The sequence below is a fragment of the Callorhinus ursinus genome, unplaced genomic scaffold, assembly GCF_003265705.2.
Source record: "Callorhinus ursinus isolate GAN/ISIS: 27379988/994484 unplaced genomic scaffold, GSC_fseal_2.0 scaffold32, whole genome shotgun sequence".
NCBI lineage: Eukaryota > Metazoa > Chordata > Mammalia > Carnivora > Otariidae > Callorhinus > Callorhinus ursinus.
In genome coordinates this window covers 15,874,153-15,898,354 of record NW_027397094.1, presented here as the reverse complement: position 1 = coordinate 15,898,354, position 24,202 = coordinate 15,874,153, and the positions used below count along the sequence as shown (strand labels likewise).

Here is a 24,202-nt window from a genome sequence, read left to right as displayed (position 1 = left end):
CTCTTTGTTTTGTTGACTGTTTCCTTGGCTGTGCAGAAGCTTTTTATCTTGACGAAGTCCCAAAAGTTCATTTTTGCTTTCGTTCCACTAGCCTTTGGAGATGAATCTTGAAAGAAGGTGCTGTGGCCGATGTCGAACAGGTTACTGCCTATGTTGTCCTCTAGGATTCTGATGGATTCCTGTCTCACATTGAGGTCTTTTATCTATTTTGAGTTTATCTTTGTGTATGGTTTTAGAGAATGGTCGAGTTTCATTCTTCTGTATTTAGCTGTCCACTTTTCCCTCTTTGCAGATGAAATGATACTTTATGTGGAAAATCCAAAAGACTCCACCCCCAATTTACTAGAACTCATACAGCAATTTAGTAATGTGGCAGGATACAAAATCAATGTACAGAAATCAGTTGCTTTCTTATACACTAACAGTGCAACTGTAGAAAGAGAAATTAGAGAAATGATTCCATTTATAATAGCACCAAAAACCATAAGATACCTCAGAATAAACCTATCCAAAGAGGTAAAGGATCTATACTCTAGGAACTACAGAACACTCATGAAAGAAACTGAAGAAGATACAAAAAGATGGAAAAACATTCACGCTCATGGATCAGAAGAATAAACATTGTTAAAATGTCTATGCTACCCAGAGCAATCTACACCTTCAATGCCATTCTGATCAAAATTCCAATAACATTTTTCAAAGTGCTGGAGCAAACAATCCTAAAATTTGTATGGAATCAGAAAAGACCCTGAATTGCCAAGGAAATGTTGAAAAAGAAAAACAAAGCTGGGGTCACATTGCCCGATTTCAAGCTATATTACAAAGCAGTGATCAACAAGACAGCATGGTACTGGCACAAAAACAGACATATAGACCAATGGAACAGAATAGAGAGCCCAGATATGGATCCTCAACTCTGTGGTCAAATAATCTTTGACAAACCAGGAAAAAATATGCAATGGAAAAAAGACAGTCTCTTCAATAAATGGTACTGGGAAAATTGGACAGCTATATACTTTATTTTTAAGTAAACTCTATACCCAGTGTGGGGCTTGAACTCACAACCCTGAGATCAAGAGTATCATGCTCCACCAACTGAGCTAGCCAGGTGCCCCTAAAGATATGGTTTTAAATGACATACTAATGAAGGCCCTAAAACAGTTTCTATCAGAATCTAGGGGGCAGCACTCCCAGGGCCCATTCAAAGCATCATCTGATGAGACCACAGGAGACTGGCTCTCTCTGGCCTCACTTTGACTTCAAACTTGTCTAATACCTGGGTATAGACTCTGGTAGAGAAATCAGTCTGCCCTGTCTGGTGGCAAGCTGAATTTTCATCAGGGCTGTGATAAACCCATATAGCTATAATATTTGGAGGGGATGGTCCAGGATGCTGTTAGTGGTCGGGAGAGAAATTGCTGCAGGTAAGTCTGTGGGGAAGCAAGCCACCAGCCAGCTGTGCACCTTTGTGACTGAAGGCCACGTGCCATTGATTGTCGGCCACCCTGAGACACCTCAAACTGGAGCTTGGGGTCGCTGGCTGAATGTTGGTCTACTTGGTGATGGCCAGCTGCCTACCAAGGCTGCAGCTTTGATATTGTGAACAGAATTGACCACTTGAAGGGCCTTGGGTAATTTCATGGTCTCGACCTCTCTGTTTTCCCATTTGTAAATGAGTAGAATAGCTGAGATGATCCACTAATTCTCCTCTAGCTCATCTGGGTCTGTCATTATCTAAACATATTGTTTTGATGTAACTAAACTGTTTTCTCTCCAAACACAAAGGTGAAGACCCCATGCTCAATAGCAAGTGCTATTCTTCTTCCTTTTGCCTTCCTCTTAAGGTCTATGAGGGAGAATTTAGACAGTTCATGATTCCCCAGTATAGTTTGGCTTTAGAAGTGGGACCACAAATAAATAGGACCAAAGGTGGAAAATAATAGAGCAAACAACACCAGAAGGTATGTAAATGGCTGGGTCACTGGTTTCCGGCTGGCCTGAGAGACCTGGTGTATAGGGGCGTACCCTGAAGGACCTTCTCTTACCTCATAAATCTTTTAGCATCTTAGGTTCCTAACTATATGTAGCAGTACTTGTGACACTTAACTGTTCCTGCAATCATGAAAAGCATCCATGCCTTTTGCAGAAATGGTATGGGTGTCGCTGACCCACAGCAGCTGCTGTCTGGGTTTTAAAGCTCTGTGTCTGAACATCTGCACTGGTTTTGGCACTCCAGAATCCAGAATTATGTGTAGCAAGTGAGTGTATAGAGGGCCTGTGGTTTTTGGGGGCCACTGCAGGTTGTTTCTGAAGCCAGACAGAGGTACACAGGTAACTGTGGTGAGTCATGACTCTGTGATTCTTTTCTGCCTGACGCTACCTCGGGAACTGGTGTGTGGACTTCTTTGATCTCTCCCACTTCCCTTTGTTCCCCCCATTGTTACTGTTGAGTTGTGAAGCCTTAGGGAACTGGGGGGTGTGTACAGGTGCCCACAGCTTAGGGAGTTGGTCCCATCTGGATGGAGAATAGTGCCAGTGGGAGCCATGGGACAGGTGCTGATTTTATACTCAGTGAAAGGGCCACTCTGGAGGAGTGCAGCCTGGACATGATCAAAGGGAAAGTCAGTAGTCACAAAGAAATCTTCCCCATAGATGGTGAACTAAAAATGAGAAGGGGGGCACTTAGTTTAGTATGACAGGGCCCTTTCTCATCAAGAGGTCTGTTACACTTACCTTGATGAGCACTGAGTAATGGATGAAATTGGTGAATCACTGTACTGTACACCTGAAACGAGTATACCACTCTATGTTAACTATGCTGGAATAAAAATAAAAATAAAAAAGAGACATCTGTAACACCTGCCATTCTGAGGAACGGCTAAAACATCTCTGATGGCAGAACTCAAACTTACACAGCCCGGAGGATCCACTGGGCGGTCCCAGATGTCTTTTCCATTTACCATATTTCCGATCTAGGTTATAGACAAGCTATGTTATGGCTCTGGGCACGAAGAGGATAAGATCATGTTCTACTCAGTGAATCATCATAGATTTAATGACTAAACTTGATGTACTCTGGGACTATAACTTATCTCCATAACTGTTTAAAGAAAAGGCAAGATGCAGTGATCCAAAGTTTTGCATTTGTATAGCTCATTTATTGGTAGGGGGAAGATACGAAGCGTTACTGTATTCTCACTGAGTAAAGGTAAGATGCTTAAACTAGGCTTCTTCTTTTCTAATCCTACCTCTGGATCTTAGTATATGGCTTACTTTCCATGCATTACTTGCGTGCTCTGAGTTCCATCTTCATCCACTTGGTGTTCAATGGATGATAGGTATTAATATTGTTTTGGGTATGCCTTACGAGTTTATGTGATACAAATGCCCACTATCCTTGGTGAAACATACATGTTCAGATCCATTTTTTTCCTCCATATAACTTTGCACGGCTGAGTTTACATTCAAGCAAAAGCACTGTTAGAGAATAGGAAGGAATAATCTGCATGGATCAGCTTATTTTGACTGAACAGATGAAAATCAAAAGTGACTTAACAGCTGACTTCACAGATGTAAAAAGCGTGTATGGAGAATGGAGATTTAGGGGTAAGTATCTCAGTTCATATTCGCTGAGGGCAAGATGAAGATAAATGAACTCAAATTGCAGCAGAAAGGAATTAGACATTAGGAAGGAAGCGTCAGGAGTTAGAAGGACTAGTCTTTTGAGATGTTTGATGCAAAGAACTGACCCTGCTGTCTTAGGAAGGCTCACTCTTTCAGCCCGTATTTTTTGAGCATATAGTACAAAACGGGTGCTGGGCTTGGTGCTGCAGGTATAGAGGTGAACAGACTGATAATACACCCTGACAGTACGGACCTTGACTCTAGTGGAGGAGACAGACATTGATCAAAGATGCAAACCTGTCGTTATAATCTGTGACAAGTGCCACGAAAGAAGGAATGTATGAGAGTGTAACACACGCACATGATCGGTGTGGAGCCACCAGCCAGAGGCCGATCACTCCAAGGAAGTGAAGTTTGAGTTGAGATTTGAAGGGTAAGTAGAAAATTGCAGGGTAGAGGAGGGGCTGAGCAAGCAGAGCTGATGGCTTTGAGGGACAGAGAGATCAGTGAGGCCAGTAGGGCCGAAGCCCAGAAAGAGGGAGAGGGGAGTGGGTGTCTTGGGTTCAAACTGTAGGCAGGAACTAAACCAGGAGGGTTCTTGAAGCAAGTTAGGACTTTGATCTTTATATAAAGAGGGATGAACAGTTATTTATGTTGTTTATTTTTTATCTTTTTTTTTTAACTATAATATAACATGCTGTCTTAGTCCATTTGGGCTGCTATAACAAAATGCCACAGACTGGGTGGCTTATCAGCAACAGAAGTTTATTCCTCACAGCTCTCGAGGCTGGAAGTACGAGATCAGGGTGCCAGTGTGGTCAAGATCTGGTGAGAGCCCTTTTCCTGTTTGTAGACGACTGACTTCTTGTCAAGTCCTTACCTATCCTCAGCAAGTGCTCTCTCCACTTGTACAAGGGCACTGTTTCCATTCATGAGGCTACACCCTCATGCTCTCATCTAATCTTAATTACCTTTCAAAGGCCATACTATTACATGGAGCGGGGAGGTAGAGTTTCAACATATGAATTTGGAAGGGACATGAGTATTTAGTCCAAGCATGAGCATGCAGACCAGGGCCCGTGTGGGTCAGCTTATGGCTTGTCACACCGAACGCATCATGTGACCAGCACCCAGCTCAGGAAACAGAGCGTTATTAACAACCCGGAAGCTCCTCAGGATCCCATCCCAGTCCCTAGCATGCCCCGACGGTAACCCCTTTTTTAACTTGTAAGACCATAGATCAATTTTGACTATTTCTGAACTTTGCCATGAATGGAGTCATACCGTTGTGTATTTTGCTTGGCTTCTTTCACTCAACACCATGAGACTCCGTTTCCTGCTTGTAGCAATAGTTTGCTGTGAATATAACATAATTTATTTATCAGTTCTGTTGTTGATGGACATTTGGGTAGTTTCCTGTGTTTTGCTGTTTAGAATAGTACTACTATGAACTACTGTCAACTGCTTGGTGATTCTAGTTCCCCTTTCTGTTGGGTGTTTTACGAACAATGGAATTTCGGGACTTAAGATAGACATAAGTTAAACTTTAATGGATCACACTGAGCAGTTCTCTAATGTGGCTGTTCTGATTTGCACCCCTGCCAGCAGTGCATGAGCATTCTCACAGATTTTCTGCAGACAGTGACATGACCAGATCTGGGCTTTTCAAAGACTGCACGGGCTGCTATGAAGAGAATGGATTGGAGAGGCGGGAGTTCTTGGGAAGACCTGTGGGGGGCTGTTATGGTGGGTCAGGGGGCAGATGGGGAGAGGGTGAAGTCAGCTGGGATGGAGAGAAGTACACAGATTCAGGGGAGAGTAGTTGGGGGGGGAAGTTGATGGTTCCAGGGGTTGTTTAGTAGTCCCCCCCCTCCTTATTCATGGTTTAGCTTTCCATGGTTTTAGTTCCCTGTGGTCCACTAGGAGCAGAGGCTCCTCCTCCTGACCTATCATCAGAAGGTCAGTAGTAGCCTAACGCTACATCACTATATCTCTGGCATTCCCCTCACTTCATCTCATCATGTAGGCATTTTATCATCTCAAGAAGGGTGAGTACAGAGCAATAAAGTATTTTGAGAGAGAGAGACCACATTCACAAGACTTTTATTACAGTATATTGCTGTAATTGTTGTATTTCATTATTAGCTATTGTTGTTCATCTCTTACTGTGCGTAACTTACAAATGAACTTTATCATACGTGAGTATGTATAGGGTTCAGTACTATCTGTGGTTTCAGGCATCCACCAGAGGTGAAGGAGCGAGGAGAGGTGACAAGAAGGACCTTACGTTGTTGCCTTGCATAGCTGGTTAGATGGTGGTGTTTGTCTGAACAATGGACCAGGGCTGGGGAGGTGTGGGTCCTAATTCTGGTTTTGGACATGTTGATTTGAAGTGCATTAGGGATGTTCACGTGGGAATCAAGGAGGCAATTAGACATGGAGGCCTGGACTCAGGAGAGTCTAGTGGACAAGTAACTCTGTGTCCTCACAACAGCACTGGGGAGCAAAGGTGCCTGGGCCTGGAATAGTGAGAAGATCCAATTCAGTGCTGTGATTTCTTAGTGTCAGAGCAGTTTTTCAAATGAAACCTTTGAACAGTTATAGAACTTTTCCCTCTCAATTTTATTTCAAGTTGAAGATGATTAGGCAGTGGCTTCTTTGGGGGGATAGAGATGGTGATAGCATGTCGTAGGTGGGGGAGACGCGGGAGACATGTTGTATTTTCTGTAAAATACCACCGTGGCAAGGATGGCGTTTCTCTGGGAGAGCATCCGTTTGTCCTCTACAGCAGTTTCCTGGGGCTCCCACAGACTGAGGGGCTTCAACAACAGAAATCTGTTGTCTCCCCGTTCTGGAGGCCAGAAGTCCGAGGTCAAGGTGTTGGCAAGTTGGTTCCTTCAGAGGCCTCTCTCCTTGGTGTGTAGACACCCACCTTCTCCCTGTGTTTCCACGGGTCTTCCCTCTGTGTATGGCTGTGTCCTAATCGCCTCTCCTTAGAAGGACCTCAGTCAGATTGGATTAGGCCCACCCTCATGACCTCATTTTAATTGAGGCAAAACCATGATAATAATAATCACCCCCATTCACCATGGATCAGATTCTTTACCTCATATCCTCACAGATTCACGTTTAACCGTCACAACTGTCCTGTGAGGGAGGTATTACTTCCCCCCTTGTTGAGATGATGAGCAAGCTGGGACTCGGGCCACACGCTCTGTCAGTGGAGACTCAGTGCCCACACCCATGCCCATGGCTCCTTCTCCTCCTTCCTGCGACAGTCTCAGGCCACAGAGGACACAGGAGACTTTGCTCTTCTTTCAGATTCTACAAATACAACTTAGCTGGACAGGGTAAATATTGGCACAGTGATTTTTAATTATTGCCTTTTGGGTGAATGTATATTCTCCTCAACTCAGGCTGACTTATTTGCAGAGCTCATAAGTCAGGGTCCCTACAGCTGGAAAAGAGACAATCTCTAAATACTCCCCAAGCCCTGAGAGAGGACGAGATAAAGAAGCACAAGGTGGTGGTCCCATCCTCTCAAACTGAGTGATCTCCAGAAGTCCCCCAGTCCTGTTGTATTGTTTCATGAAATGAAGAGAGATAGACTCGACTGGAATTGGATTTGGATCTTGCAGAGAAAATGTGTTTGATTTTCCTGGTCTGTTTCCCATTGCCCTCATCAGTGAGTCTGTCTCTCTCTCTCCTCACACAAACCCTTCAGACATCACTCAGATAAACACCTTGAATAGGAAATGTAGTCGGCCACGTCTTATCTCACTGTAGTTCCTGTGTGTTGTAATATGTGCGTCATTTGTTGTCTACACAATGAAGTGGTTTTACGTTTCTGGATGAGAAAGGCACAGTCACTGTCCCCCATCAGAGCTGCACCATGGAACTGAGTGGGTGGGGTGTATTTGACCATGTCCTTGGTAACATTGGGCCTGTGGATTAGCCAGGAAAAACGAGTCCTTCTCTAAGTGTGGATGTGGAATGGTCTAAAATGGAAGGGTAGCCTATTATGTATTTGTCACTGAGCCCAGTGATGGGCCTACCGAGCTGCTAACACCCAGGGTGTAGGGCCTGGTATCTGGTTGCTCGGATCAGATATGCAGGAGAAGAGAGAACCAGGTAAGAGGCAGAGTGGGAGGAGAGAGGGAGAGGGAGAGACAGGGAGAGAACCCAAGAGCAAACATAAGCCAGTGCTTCTCTCACGAGGCCTGGGACATAGTGCTGCTCACACACAGGGAGCTGAGCAGTCAGTACTGAGCAGCCGATGTTACAGGGCAGGTATTGCAGGATCATGTGGCAGAAAGAGACACTCAGGTGAAGGATTACACACTTGGTTGTTGAGATTAAGAAGAGGAACCACAAAATGCTCCCACAAGAAAAGGATGCTTTCTCTGAGTCTTGAATAAAACCATTCATTCATTCTTTCAAGGGTTCATTAGGTTTCTGCTCATAGGTACCAGAAACGGTACTAGGTTCAGGAAATAGAACAGTGAACAACCCCCACCCCCCGCAACATTCCCACTCCACCCTCTGCCCCTTGGGAAGCTCACATCCTTATAGGTAAGTGGTAGCCAGACAGCCAGGTGGGAAAGGGTTGGCCTGGTGTGGGGAACAGCATGGGCCATGACACAGGGTCCATAGTAAGCTCGGTGTGAGTGGATATGGGGTGGGTCAAAGAGGAGGCATGCAGGGGGCAGGTGCCAGGTCCCAAAAGAGGAGTCTGTGTGCCAAGCTAAGGAACTTGAATTTTCTGCTGAAGGCTGTGAAGAGCTACTACTAATTTCAGCAGGTGGGGGTGAAGGGGGGGGTCACATCCTCGGCTTAGAGCACTCGACAGCTGTGTGCAGGGTAGAGCAGCCAAGGGTGCGGGCAGGGTGCCCCCTCAGGACGTAAGCCTTAGGTAGGGCGGGGAGAGGCAAGTGTGGACACAGTCAGCAGATGCCAGGGAAGGAGGATGAGCAGGCTCTGTGATGGATTACTGGGAGTGGCGAGGGTCAGAAAGGATTCCAGCATGACTCCCACTGCCCAGCCTTCCACTCGGCGACGGTGCCCCTGTTGGAGGGGGAAGATAGAGGAAAAGTGCCAGTTCCCATGAACCGTGACAAGTGCAGGTTTGGGGACTTTGCTTGTGAATTCCAGAATTCCACAGTCTTCCCCTGAGAGCACTAGAAGTGGGAGGCTCTTCCTACAGAGGAAGCATGAGCCCAAACAAGAGGGCATCGGGTGTTTGTGGAAACTTGCTTTCAAAGTGTTCAGTCAAAACCCTTAAGTGTCTTCAGCATAGGAGGGGCTCACTGTTAACACCTGCCCTGCAAGGAAAGGAAACTGAGTTTCACGTGTGTTAAAAAACACTGGATGGAGAGCTAGAGCTTGGGCCCTCGATTAACGACTCTGGATCTAGTGCTCTGCCACGAAGATCCACCTGGTCAGTACCAGGGCCGTCCGAGGCTCGGGACTGGAATTGTCAGTGATACCAGCCCAGCCCTCCTGTCCTAAAACAGCTTCAGGAATGCCAAAGGCTGAGGGTCAGCAAATTAATGACAACACCAGGCGACCTACTAATGTGTACACTTCTGAGGGTCCCTTGTCCGGGGGGGGTGGCAGGGGAAGGGCAGTTCTGGATTCAATATCCAAGTTTTGATGGGTGAAGAATATGCTCTCCTCTGGGGTGGGGAGGCTTCGTTCCACACCCACTATCCCGGCCACCCACTGAGGAACTTAAGGTCTGGGTCGATGGGGTCTCCAGGTCTGATGTTCCTGCTCTGTGCAAATACCCTCCCAATGTGGAGAACCTGAGTCTTTTCTGGGGCGTTTTGTGTCTGACACGTATGTTGTTGGTGTTCCATAGCATACGTTTTGCTAATGTAACAAATACGGCAACAGGAAAGCCAGGATGTCATTCTGGGCTGTGGCTTTGCGTGGTCCAGTTTTGCGGAAGGAACCGGTCCAGGGTGGGGGAAAGAGTGCGTTTAAGACCGAAATTTGTGACTTGAGGGGGAAAGGAAGGGGAGGCTCCCCTCACTCTCCTCCAGAATTCCCTGCCTTCCCTGGTTCGCCTGGCCCACGGCAGACCAGCTTTGGAAGTTGGTATAAATAGTTTGCAGCTCTCATCTCCATGAAACAGAGAATTGCAAGTTCTTCACTTGATGCCTAGTTAGCAAACCAATGGGTTGACGCCAACTGGCCGGAACAGGCATTTTTTTTTTTTTAAAGATTTTATTTATTTATTTGAGATAGAGAGCACGAGAGGGAAGAGGGTCAGAGGGAGAAGCAGACTCCCTGCCGAGCAGGGAGCCCGATGCGGGACTCGATCCCAGGACTCCAGGATCATGACCTGAGCCGAAGGCAGTCGCTTAACCAGCTGAGCCACCCAGGCGCCCCGGAACAGGCATTTTTAATAAAACTTACCTCTGAGTTAAAAATGCTGCCTCAGAGATTTTTGTGCTGAAACAAACGAAAAACTGACAGGTGGCATCTTTTGTGCAAAACTTCTGCTGGGGCTAAAGTAAAATGTCTGATAAGGTTGCTTTGCCCATGGGGGTAGGATTAATTGGATTTTCTCTCTTGCTGCCTCACACCTGGCGTGCTGTTATGATGACAGGACCACAGAAGTTTTAAAAGTTTTAAAAGCTGAATCATAGTATATATTTTCAGCATTTGAACTACTGAGCGAAAACCGAGGGAAGGAGTACAGTAGGAGAGAGTACGTTTCTGCAACCCTCCAGGGATAGTTTTTGTTTGTCTGAAAACGTGTTTGTCTGAAAGCCCAAGCCTGATGTAGCCTGTCCAGAGCAAGCCGGCGGGAAGTGAAGCCTCAGCTGAAGACGCAGGATGATTCTAGGCTCCCTTCTTTCAAAAGCCTCAAGGAGTGCCTTCTCGTGCTACTGGTGTGGTTGGCCTGGGATGACGTACGTGGGCTGTGTCACCATTTTCTGGGTCTTTCTTGAACAAGTTGGTCTACAAATATGTCAGTATACAAAGAAATGAGCCTCGGAGGACTCGTCTCTCTGGCGGTGCAAAAGGAGGAGGAAAGAGCAAGGGAAGGAACTGTGGGGAGCTTGTGTGAAATCGGAGGAACCTAGACTCTGAGTCAAATGACTCCTATTCCCTCAGCCCAGTGAGCAATCCCCTCACGGGGATGTTACTCCTTAAACAACACTGGCAAGACGCCCCCTTTATAATTTCTGTGTGGTAAGCCTTCAAAATCCTTGGGTAGTTTGTGTGAGCGTAATGTTCCAGGTGAGGTTAGTTGTTAAGGAAAGAACTTTCATGAAGGCAAGGCGTGTCTGAGTTTTCAAGAAAAGAGTACAAACACGGAGGCGACCGAAATGTACTTTTCTTTCTCTTTCTTCCTCCAGGTGCTAAATACGGCAGTTGAGCCCGTCCAAGTTTGCATGTATATTTCCAGACTTGTGTCTTATGGAATACAAATAATACAGATTTCTCAAGTTTTTTGGCAATTTATTCCCCTTAGCTAAATTTTGCAAAATGATCTAAAATACCCAGTGCTCAGCCCCAGAAGCCAATGAAACAGGATGAAGATTTGGGTCGTGATTTGGAAACAAGCAAAATGGAACAGACCTGTCTGCTTTCTAATATGATTTTATTTTAAATACAAGTTCTTATTCTGCTTTCCCCCAGTATCAGACAGCTGGTTCCTTCTTAAAGCAACTCTTGAAGACAGATGGACCAACCGTTGCCTCAAAGTATTGGCTTTTCCTATGGCTGCCATTTTCCCCATTTCTCTTAGTGCCTCCTTTTCTTCACTTGCCAACCTATGTTCTCCCTGGCACCAAGCAGATATCTAGAGTTGACTATTTCCTTCCCATTTGATGATGGAAAGATGAACATAAGGTGCCAGACTGGGCTATTGCATTCATTGACAGATGGATTTGCTCCATTCATGTAAAGAGTTCCTTTTGCAGAATATCTGAGTTCTGGTGCATCTTTCAGCCGGATGTGTAATCCTCCTCACCAAGCTTCTCTCTCAGACTTGTATGTTGCGAGTCATGCCATGAAATCTACAGGACCAGGTAGCTGTGACCTGGCCATTAGTCCGGTTTCTCTGTGTTGTAACACAAATACCTCTTTCTGTTATTTAATACATGGGATTATTTGTAGGTAATCTCTCCAGAGATGGGCATAATTGAATTTACTTAGCATTTAAATTAATTATGGATATCAAATCAATGTGAAGGAGTGGGGAAACAAATCAGGGATTGATGTCTACTGTCTGTTCCATTTTAATTTGAGGACCCTTTACATGTAAAGGTGAACCACTCCTTGCTTTATGGTTGGAGTATTTCTTTCACGAATAGGTGATTTACATACATAATAAAGTACTATACAGTGGTGAAAGTGAGTGGGCTAGAGCTATACGTGTCAATGTGGACAAATCTCATAGACATAATCTCAGTGAGACAAGCAGATTCCAGAAGAATGCATACAGTACAATACCAACTATTTATTTAAAAACACGCAAAGCAACGTTCTGCGTTTTAAGGATGCATACATAGCAAGGGAAAGGTTAAATAGGTGCATGGGGGTGATAACTACCTAAAAATCGTCACCTCTGGGGCAGGCAGTGGGCACAATGTAATCTGAGGGTCTTTAACAGGTTCAGTAAAATTTTCTTTCATGAACTGGATGATTGATTGGTCCTTGGTGTTTATTTTACAGTCTTTGTCCCTTGTATATTGTCAGTGTCACAGAACACATTTGAAGAAAAGGAGAAAAACTGTGGCATTGGACAAGGGCTGAGAGTGCCCAGGGGTGGATTTATGGGTCAAGAAGAGCACCTGCAAATTCTTGGCATGCCAGCCGCAGGCTCCCAGGCACAGGGGAGGTGGCCATGGATGGGGAAGCTATGGGTGCTTGAACAGGTGAGGCAGGTAGGTGGCAGGAAGGGCAGATTCCTGGTGGAGGAAGGAGATGAGAGATGCCAGCAAGTCTCTCTCTCCTGGGGAGGTAACAGTCCACACAGAGGCAGCCTTGCCTTGGCCCAGGGAGCCTGGAGAGGAATGTTCTCCCCAGTCCCCCAACCCTACTGAGCTGCTGCTGTGCACCTCACCTGGGCGGCTCACTCAGGGGCCTAGAGATTATTTTCTTCTTCCCTGGTCCAACCTGTGTGATGAGTTGTGGTTTAGAAAACAGAATTCCAGCTAAGACCAGCTTGTTGCAGCCCTGTAGCCTTGCGTTCCTGCAAGGGATCCTCTGGGGAGGCTGGGCAACCCCATATTTCTTGATGTGAGAAGTGTCTTCACCCTGGCTCTCAGAGTCCCAGGGCCATGTTTCTGGTGTCCTGACTACGCTCCCTACAAAAGGAGGAACTGTCAGCTGGCAGATTTTGCGGACTTCAGTAAGCAGAGGCTTCCACGCTCCTGCTGGAAAGCACCTGAGTGGTCTGCAAAGGCTCTGAGTTCTGGGTCTGCCTGTGATGGCTGTTTTGCCTTTCCCAGACTCCGCGTCCTCAGGTGCAAGGTGGGATGGCATGGGCACATGGGCAGGCAGGACAGGCCGCCCTTGTATGGAGTGTGGGCTACATGCCACCAAGACTGAGGCTGAAGCCTGGGCAATACTTGGGATTATTTACAAATGCAAAGACACATATCAAATGGAGGGGAAGAAAGAGACAGATGTGAACCCTAAGCCAGAGAACAAAACATTTTGTAGGTAGGGTACCATTTTCAAATCTTCACTCGTGCGGTGAAACATCGAGAGTCCCTACTTATTAAAGAATACTAGGCAATGTGTATGTGCATGAAGGATGAGCTTTCCTTTTAGACAGGAAGGCCACCCTGTCTCTGGAGTCCTAAGGAGCACCCTTCCCTGCTTTACAGGTGAGGGACTGGAGACCCTGCAAGGTGAAAGGCTTGGCTGAGCGCACAAGGAGATGACAGAGCTGCAGCTAAACCGTCGGATTTCCAGTGCACTGCCTAGAGTTCCTCCCACCGTCCATGTGCCTGCTCCATTCTGTGCTGTCTCTCCCCTTTCTTTCATCTTTCTTCCCATCTCTTGCCCTTGGGTGAGTCTGTAAAGCAAGTAGGGGGTGTAATAGAAGATGTTACCGGGAGCGCCTTCTGAAAATTACCTTCCCTAAAACTTTTTAGAGGAATATGTCACCTGTCATCCATAATCCAGGCTGTGCTCAAAAGACTGAAATTGGCTCATGCTAAAGGTGGCTGTGATTTGTTCCATATTTATTATTCTAGTACTTTTGGTTTTTGGAACTGTTGTTATGAGAAATTGTTTCTCCTAGACTCCAGAATTTGCTTAGGGAGTGCTTTCCTCTTTGATTTACTAAAAATTTGATTTCCCTCATGGATTTCTCAAGTGGTACCGTGAAGTCATTTGGTTACTCTTTATGGCACAGAGCTTTAATACAAACCATGCATATTTTAACTCTGTACACGGGAGTGATATCTGTGCCTCAGATGGCTCTGATCTTGTGTGAGCAAGAAGCCTAGCGACCGCTACAACATAGCAATGGAAAAGTTCTTTTCCAGTGAAGTCCCTAGGAAATTCAGTACCGAGCACACGCAACACAGCATTGTCTATATAGCATTCATCAGGCACAAATCAGTCCGCCTTCACAAAGCAAGAGTCAAGGTCAAAGAGAGAAGGCACATCAGTTGCGCTTTTTTTTATTTTTAACCCATAACACGGAGTATGTGGAATTCCTTAAAAATGACACTCTGTACAATTCCATTTTTGTGAGGTAACTAGAATAGTCAGATTCGTAGAGACGGGAGTGGAATGGTGGTTCCCAGGAGCTGGAGAGAGGGGGGACAGGGAGTTCGTGTTTAATGGGTACAGAGTTCCGGTTTGGGAAGATAAAACGTGTGGAGACAGATGGTGGTGATGGTTGCACAACAATGCGAATGTACTTAATGCCACTGAGCTGTACACTTAAAAATGGATAAAATGGTCAATTTTATGTTACACATTTTACCCCAGTAAAAAAGAGATTAAAAAAACGACACTACATCCCGGTGATTTCAGACATCTATTTACTGAGAATCCCACCTGAGAATGTATTCTGTCTCCATACTGAATGCAGTTTTTATTCTTTTCCTTTGGGTGTAATGTTCAGCATTTAAAATTTTTTTAATAGCTAAAGCTATGTCACATTTCCTCCTGTGACAAAGAGAGGGATTAAGTGTGGTGCATTCATCTCCCGCCATCTGTTAGACAGCTCCTCTGAAGCCTTCTGGAAGCTGAAGGGCGGGGATGCTCACATGGCATCTCTCAGCTGCCGCTTCCTTGTCCACTGGCTCAGGGGAGATCCGCCTTCCACTGTCTTAAAATATAGTGTATTAATAGAAGAGTTGAGGTAGAGTCAGGGCAACAGATCAAGACACAACAGCCATTGTAAAGATACTTTGTGACTCACAGAACCCGGGGGCACACCATGCCTTGGGGCCGCCCACGGAAGCTCCAGGACGCAGAGGAAGAGTGGGAAACCGTGAACCTTGGTCTCATCAGTAGAGATTGCACAGGCATAATGGGGACCCTCTTATCGCAGATGCTAAAATTCTACCACGTTTGATTCACATCACCCTCTGGTTTTATTTTTTCAAAAAAATTTTTTAAATTAAATTAAAAAAATTACAAATACCCTGATGTCCCATATCCTACACTGTGGAGAGTCTGTTTTCCCCCCTCAGTGTCTTTGTCATACAGAGTTTTAAATTTTAAACTAGATGACTTTATCTTTTCCTTTATTGTTCATTCTTTCTATTTTTTGTTGAATACATTCTTTCCTACTCCATATCCTATAAATATCTTCTATATTTTCTTCTGAGTTTTAAAGTTTTGTTCTATACCTTTATTTTTTTCAAAAATACATTTTTTTAAATTTCCATCTGGGATTTATTGTTGTGTTTGGCATGAAGTAGGGTCCTAATTTTGTCTTTTATGTATGAATACCTGATGGCATCATGATATCTATTGATCTGTGTGCCACTTGTGTGTGTGAGTGTGTGTGAGTGTGCGTGAGTGTGTGTGAGTGTGTGTGCGCGAGTGTGGGAGTGTGCATGCGTGTGTGTGTGTGTGCATGTATCTTCTTTTAGGTCGTTATACTATTCCATTGATCTCTTTGTCCTCTGCACTAATGCCACACTGTTTAATTGCTCCGGCTTTCTGGTTTATAGCACATTTTGATATGTGGTCGGACTTAACCCCCTCCTCCCCTCCCCCCGCTCCTTCAACCCCCACGTAGGACTAATCATCCTTTGTCTTCCAAGTTGTCATGGCTGTTCATGGTCCTTTAGGATCATCTTGTCAGATTTTTTTTAACTGGATTGCATTGAATTTATATATAAAGTATTTGAGAGGAAGGCCAAATTTATATTATTGACCTTCCCCTTCATGAACCACTTCATATGACTACATTTGTAGGGTGTTCATTATTTATACAGTTTTGTTGTTGTTGTTAAATTTATCCTGTGATATCCTCAGATTCTTTTTTCTATTACCAATGCTAACTAAAAAAACCCCCAAACCCCCAAAACCAAAAACAGAAAACAAACCCGCTCCCAATCAGTTTTTGTTGCCTTACATTGTGTTTTATATGATCTTGTTTCCAGCAACTTTGCTCGACTTGTCTTAATTTTTTATAGCTTCTCTTTGATTTTCTATAAAGGAATCATGTCCTTTGTAGATAATGGTGTCTTGTTCTCTTCTTTCTATTCCTTACTCTTTTCATTGCTTCCCCCACTTGTCTTATTTTGCATAGATGCACTGATACCTGATGTCCTTGGGTTTTATCTGATACTAAAATGTAAAATTCTAAGGTTAGACTGTTATGTGTGATTTTGTAATTTTGACAGATACGTTATTAGATTAAAACTATTTTTTAATTGTATATATGTACATATAGCTATATATATATATTTATATATTTCATTTAACACATTGAAATGGTAAATTAAAGTCATAATTAAAATTCTGTTTTGTAGTACCATATAATCTACACACGGTGAAATGCACAAATATGAAGTGTACAGTTTGATGAGTTTTGACACATGTATATATCCATGTAATTTACACCCTGTAAAGCTATAGAGTCTCCTCCATCCAGAGTGTCCTTTGCAGTTAACTCCCCACCCCCACTCCCCGATTCCTTGGCCAGACAAGTATCAGTCTGATTTCTATCAGTATAGGTAAATATTACCTAGTCTAGAATCTCTAGAAAAATGGAATTATACTGTAGACATTCTTTTCTGTCACCTTCTATTCAGCATGTTGTTGAGGTTCATCCATATTGTTGTGGGTATCAGCAGTTTATTTCTTTTTTATTACTGAGTTGTATTTCATTATATATAAATGTACTATAATTTGTTTATTCATTTTCCTGTTAATGGACATTGGGGTTGTTTCTAGTTTTTGACTAATATGACTTAAGCTTCTATGAACATTCGTGTCATAAGTCTTTCTCTGTTTTCATTTTACTTGGGTTCATATCTGAAAGTGTAATTACTAGCTTGTAGTTTAGGCATACGTTTAACTTTATGAGAAACTTCCAAAATTGTACCACTTTATATTTCTACCAACACTGTTGGAGAATCCTAATTGTTTTATATCATTATCAAGATTACTCTTCAACAAATGGTGTTGGGAAAATTGGACAGCCACATGCAGAAGAATGAAACTGGACCATTTCCTTACACCACACACAAAAATAGACTCCAGATGGTTGAAAGACCTAAACGTGAGACAGGAGTCCATCAAAATCCTAAAGGAGAACACAGGCAGCAACCTCTTCGACCTCAGCCGCAGCAACTTCTTCCTAGAAACATCGCCAAAGGCAAGGGAAGCCAGGGCAAAAATGAACTCTTGGGATTTCATCAAGATAAAAAGCTTTTACACAGCAAAAGAAACAGTCCACAAAACCAAAAGACAACCGACAGAATGGGAGAAAATATTTGCAAATGACATATCAGATAGAGGGCCAGTATCCAAAATCTGTAAAGAACTTATCAAACTCAACACCCAAAGAACAAAGAATCCAATCAAGAAATGGGCAGACGACATGAACAGACATTTTTCCAAAGAAGACATCCAAATGGCCAACAGACACTTGAAAAAGTGCTGAACATCGCTGGGCATCAGGGAAATCCAAATCAAAACCTCAATGAGATACCACCTCACACCAGTCAGAATGTCTAAAAATAACAAGTCAGGAAACGACAGATGTTGGCGGGGATGTGGAGAAAGGGGAACCCTCCTACACTGTTGGTGGGAATGCAAGCTGGTGCAGCCACTCTGGAAAACAGTATGGAGGTTCCTCAAACAGTTGAAAATAGAGCTACCCTACGACCCAGCAATTGCACTACTGGGTATTTACCCCAAAGATACAAATGTAGGGATCCGAAGGGGTATGTGCACCCCGATGTTTATAGCAGCAATGTCCACAATAGCCAAACTGTGGAAAGAGCCAAGATGTCCATCGACAGATGAATGGATAAAGAAGAGGTGGTATATATACACAATGGAATATTATGCAGCCAGCAAAAGGAATGAGATCTTGCCATTTGCAAAGACGTGGATGGAACTGGAGGGTGTTATGCTGAGTGAAATAAGTCAATCAGAGAAAGACATGTATCATATGACCTCACTGATAGGAGGAATTCTTAATCGCAGGAAACAAACTGAGGGTTGCTGGAGTAGGGGTGGGGTGGGAGGGACGGGGTGCCTGGGTGATAGACAGTGGGGAGGGTATGTGCTATGGTGAGCACTGTGAATTGTGCAGGACTGGTGAATCACAGATCTGTACCTCTGAAACAAATAATGCAACATATGTTAAGAAAAAAGAAAAAGAAGAAGATAGCAGGAGGGGAAGAATGAAGGGGAGTAAGTCGGAGGGGGAGACGAACCATGAGAGACGATGGACTCTGAAAAACAAACTGAGGGTTCTAGAGGGGAAGGGGGTGGGGGGATGGGTTAGTCTGGTGATGGGTATTAAAGAGGGCACATTCTGCGTGGAGCACTGGGTGTTATGCACAAACAATGAATCATGGAACACTGCATCAAAAACTAATGATGTAATGTATGGTGATTAACATAACAATAAAAAATTAAAAAAAAAGATTAGACGTTGTCTGTCCTTTTTATTTTAGCCATTCCAGTGGCTATGTATGGGTGACTAATGCTTAAGTACTTTTTCATGTGTTTATTAACCATTTATATATTTTTCCTTTGTGAAGTTCCCATTCAAATCTTTTGCTGATGGTTTTTTGTTGTTGTTGTTGGATTATTTTTTTAACTATTAAGTTGTAGGGGAGCTTTTAAATATTTTAGAATCAAGTCTTTTGTCAGGTATATATTATTACACCTACTATATTTTCTCCTACTCACAGGACTTCATTTCTTTTTTTTGAAAAATTTGTATTTTTATAATTTCTCCAGTTTATTTTGAAAACAATCTTTTCTGACATGTATCCACATGAATTTTAGATTAATTAACTCACAGTAAATAGAAATGACCTACATGTGCCTATAAATTAAGCACTGATGAGTTATTAACATATCAATAAGTATTCCAACATAAAAGAACTTTTGCTAACTTTTTAATTATTTTTCCCTCCTAAGCTAATTTATTTTTGACATTTGGGCTATGTATGCATAAAAAAGCAGACATGTTCTGCAAACTGACCATGAGATAAACCAGCATACAAGTGTCTTTTCTGGATATGATTAAATTTCCAGGGGCAAAGTGGTTCAAACGGGAGCAAATAAGCCCACTTCCTTACAAACTAAACTAAACAAAAACTAGGGAGTATTAAAGGTGCTAAGATTAATTCCGCAAATCTTTTTCTTTTTTCTGTCTTTTAAATATGCAAGTGTGCACTATGAATATGTATGAGTGAACACTTTTCATCTAGGTTGTGAGCTCCCATGGATGGTAAAAGGCCCTGGTATAAGGAGGTAGTGCAGGGGAATGGGGCATTCATCCTTATCAAGTTGTCCACAGTCTTAGGGAAGAGGTAGAGCAGAAGACTTATAAGCCTCAGTGGGCTCAGATGTTGATCTGGGTCTTAAAGTAATGCTCATTTCATCATGTTCTATTTTGTTTGTTCCACATTTTTTGTAACTGGAGCAAAGTGGGAGGTTCACCTAGTCTGAGAAGACTTTATATACCCCATCAACTGTCTCGATCAAAAATTTTTATTTATTCTTCTGCCGAACACAGCTACTGAGTTTCATCTTTAATTATTTTTTAAGATAAGAAAGAGCAAGTCAACTGAAGAAACAGCTGTGGGCTTGAGCTATGGAATGTTCTCGCACTTTGACACATGGACTGAGAGATGCAGAGGCTGTGGGGATTAGCCCCATTGGCTGCATCAAGGAATGGATGCAGTGTCAGCACACCTTCTCCAAGAACACTCTACAGCACCTTTCACACTGCTGGTAGATAGTCTTGAGTTGGAGTCTCCCATAATAGGGATCTTCAGCGATATGTCGCTTTCATGGATAATAGCTCCCAAGGGGTTCAGTTTTAGCTTTGCCATTTTTAACTTGCTTCCTTTTTCTATTCAAATCTCTCATATTGCTTTCATCCATACATAGTATATAATCAAATGTGGCAAAGTCTTCTTGGTAACCTGCCTGGACAATGTGATTCACGGGAGTACCATGCTTCTTCATGCAATTGGGCCTTTGATAATCAGGCGGGTTTTCTATTTCATGCATGGCTGTTGCGGCACTGTCTACCCTTCAATTATCGAAAACATTTTGATCAGTTACAAGTTTTCTGAAAATTGCTTCTGCAATGAGTGATTGACAGATGTTACCCAGACACAACCACAGCACTGATGTGGGCACCTGTTTGGCCATCTTCCCATGCACGCCGAGGCAGCTGCTGACTGCATCAGAAAATTTCTCCTGCTCATTTTCATAATGGTGTCTTTTGATGAGTTAAAGTTTCTAATTTTGATGAAGTCCATTTGATCTATTTTCTTCCTTTATCGTGTTAATGTAGTTAGCTACACCGATGATTTTCAAATGTTAAGTAACAGTTTTTTTCCTGCATAAACCATAGTTGATCATGAAATATTATACTTTTTACAAATTGCTGGATTTGATTTACTTACTATTTGGCTAAGTGTTAATGAGAGAAATTGCTCTGTATTTCATATCAATGTTATGCTGCCCTCATAAAATTATTTGAGAAGTATTCCTTTCTCCTGAAAGTTTGTGTAAAACTGGTATTTTTTCTTCCTTAAATGTTTAATAATATTTAATAGTAAAGCCACTTTACTATGGAGTTCTTGAAAGTAGGTTTTAAAGTGCAAATTCAATTTCTTTAATAGATATATGTTTCTCTTCTCAATTCTACCAAATAATTTATTTCAATGCTCCATTATTTAAGTATTCTGATACTTCAAGTATGTTCATGCTCTATCAGAAGCATATACATTTAGGATTGTCTACATACCCACTTTATCATTATGAAATATTCCTCTTTATTTATATCAATACTCTTTTTTTCCTGAGGTCTACTTTGTCTGGTAGAAATATAGTTACTTCAGCTTTCTTATGATTAGTGTTAGCGTGGTATGTCTTTTTTTCATTCATTTTAACCTATCAATGCCTTTATGTTTCAAGTGGGTTTCCTGGAAACATACTATAGTTTGATACTGCTTTTTTATCCGGACTGATAATTTCCTTTGACTGGAATATTTAATTCACTTATATTCAGTGTAGGTATTAATATGTTTGAGTATAAGTCTGCTGCCATGCTGTTGTTTTCTATTTTTCCCACACGTAATTTTTTCCTTTTTATCTTTTCTCTGTCTTACTTTAGAATTGAGTATTATTTTTAGTATTCTATTTGATCTCTTCTCTTGGATTATTATTATCCCACTTTGTTTTATTTTCCTTGCTGGTTGCTCTAGGGTTTATACAATGCACCTTTAACAGTCTTAATTCAAACAGTATTACACCACATTACACACACATATATATATATATATATATATATATATATATATTATATATACCACTTATATATAGCTGTTGTTATTCTTTTACTTCTACATATGTTATAAACCCTAATCAATGAGGGTTTTAAAATTAAATTATTGTTCTCCTTCCTAGGATAAATTTTACTAATTTTTAAAGCATTTTTGCATCTGTATTAGTAAGTGAAATAATTAACTATAGTTTTGTGTCTTCATACTAACTTTTTCCATTCTTGGTATCAAGATTATACCAGTGTCATGACATGACTGGGAAAATGTCCAGGCACCATCGTCCTGTACCTGGACTGTTGCGGTAGCCTGAGAGCTGTTCTTTACCCCTTCATTCTTGTCTTATCATATACCTCTGCCTCCAAGTCTACGGACCACAGTGTGGTGATTTTTCTAAAATACACATCCCTTGCCTAAAACATGAAACAGTTCATGGCTCCTTTTGGCAACTTAGTAATTATTGGTTTTCTAGGGCTTCTCTAGCATCGTGCAAGCCAAAGTGGTGTCATGTGACCACTGGTATTGGCTGGTATTGGGTCACAGCAGCTTTTCTACCACCCTACTCCCACTTCCTATGGTGCTTTAGTTTTGCCAGTAGTGTCTATTATTAACAGCTAACTCCCCACTGTCATTTTTCATGCAGTTACCTGTGTGGTGTGATCTGGGGTCTAGTTAGAAGGGAAACATTTAAAGAATGGTCATGAGTATGGCATTGCAAGTGCAGTGACCTAATATTCTATGCATTTTTCCTGAATTTGGGATCCAGAGCAGACTTTTACAAGAGGGATAAACTGTTTAAATATTTGGTCTAAAAAGTCTGCCATTTTAAAGCTGTGTCTTCACAGAGGCAGCTGCACCTCTAAGGTCTAACTTCTACTGAGAGCTATCCCCTCAGGAGATGCTGATGAGGTGCCATTTCTGAAACTTTTGGAAAGGAAATATGTTAAATGCATGTTTTTTCCATTTTAGTTTATCTTCTCCACTATTCTCCCTTCTTCAATAAATGGTAGGATTTCATTGGTCTTCCTGATGCCCTTGTAGAAAGTGGGCCAGAGCACTACAACATGATCATCCCAGTTTTATGGAGGAGGACTTTGAGGCTCACAGAGGTTGTGTCAGTGGCCTGGGGCACGCATGACTATGCAGTGGAGCAGGGAAGCAAACAATGGCCCGCTGTCAGGCTTGGTTTGGATCTCAGTGTCCTGGTTTCCTCTTCCGGGGCACCACTTTCCTTGTAAGACTGATGTGAGGGATTAAAGACCACAGTATATAAAGCACCAACATAGTGTCCCGCACTGAGTTGTTCAATAAATATTATACCTGTAATACACATCAAATAAAGTTCCCACCACTGGGAATTGAAGTACTGTCTATAATTCTGTCCAACAATTCAATAGATTTTTCGAGCACTGAGTTTCGAGGTGCCAGGTCTTTTGTCAGGTCCTGTGAGTGAAACAAAGGGGATTGAGCAGTGGTCCCCACCTTGCTGGCATCACTAACTGGTAGGGGATCCGCAATCACAGTGCGACACCAGGAGGGCAGCGGGAGCAGGGACGGGGAGGGGATTTCATTTTGCCGGGCAGTGTTTCACCAGACTGCAGAGGGGAGGTGACCCTGGAGGTAAATCTTGAAGGATGAGTGGAATTTCATCAGACAGAGAGTGTGGGGCAGGGCCCTCACAACGGAGGGCGGGCATACTGCATTCAGACCATGGCGAACTGACTCGCACATGCTTCTGCCAGAGTCACAAGAGGTCTTGAATTAATAGTCAACCCCGCTGTAGTTTCTTTGTCCCTGTGTCTTTTCTTTGAAATGAATGGAGCTTTTTCTTCTTTTTCCTTTTTTGTTCTCCTCTCTGGGTTACAGTGGCAGATTGTTCTATTTTCCCCTGATAAATTGACTGGCCCGGAGAGTATTTCAGTTACCATTTATGGAACAAGGCCAATGTAGTTCTTTCATATATGTCGCACTGACTCCATTGTCCTTTCCTTTCCTCTTTCTGTGACAACCTTCAGCCTATTTGTAACATCGGAGAAACTTTCTGACGGTGACATTTGGCAGTCATTTATTGTGTAGTCTGCTGCTCTCAGTGCTTGAAAGCAAAGCTACGTGGCTGGTTTTGAGCTGGTGACCATGTCCCGGTATGGTAGTCAGGCCGCCTGGTGCATCGGGTGTTTACATCGCACCCGATCTTGGCATATTTGGGAGTGGATAGAGCTTTATCTGTCGGTTGCTCCTTTAGGGTTAGCTTAAGCCAGGGGTGTTCTGTTTTTTTCCCTCCAAATCAGTGAAGATTTAGTTCCAAATGGTAAATCACCAAAGTAGAGTTTGAGCAGCTTATTCCTGGGACAAGGGATGGGGGGGACACTTGATTAAATACATACAGTGAATATTTGTTGAATCCCATTGCAAGCACTTTTCTACTTCATGAGAAGTAGGAGGTATGGTTGCTGCCCTCGAGGGACTTGAAATAGAATCATGGAGAAATTTATACATACACATTAGATAAAATAGCAAGATGTCATCAAGTGAGTTAAGGCAGTATAACATGTATACAGAAGTGCGAGCAGAGAAAGCGTTGAATCTGTATATAC

The 24,202-nt window shown here is 42.9% G+C and overlaps 1 protein-coding gene and 1 pseudogene across 3 annotated transcripts in view; one reads left to right on the top strand and one right to left on the bottom strand.

Moving 5' to 3' along the window:
• The window catches only part of DISC1 (DISC1 scaffold protein), a 393,175-nt gene that overhangs the window by 223,555 nt on the left and 145,418 nt on the right, over window positions 1-24,202 (top strand). The gene's annotated exons all lie outside the window — the stretch shown is intronic.
• Window positions 19,999-20,472, bottom strand: LOC141370316 (low molecular weight phosphotyrosine protein phosphatase pseudogene; annotated as a pseudogene).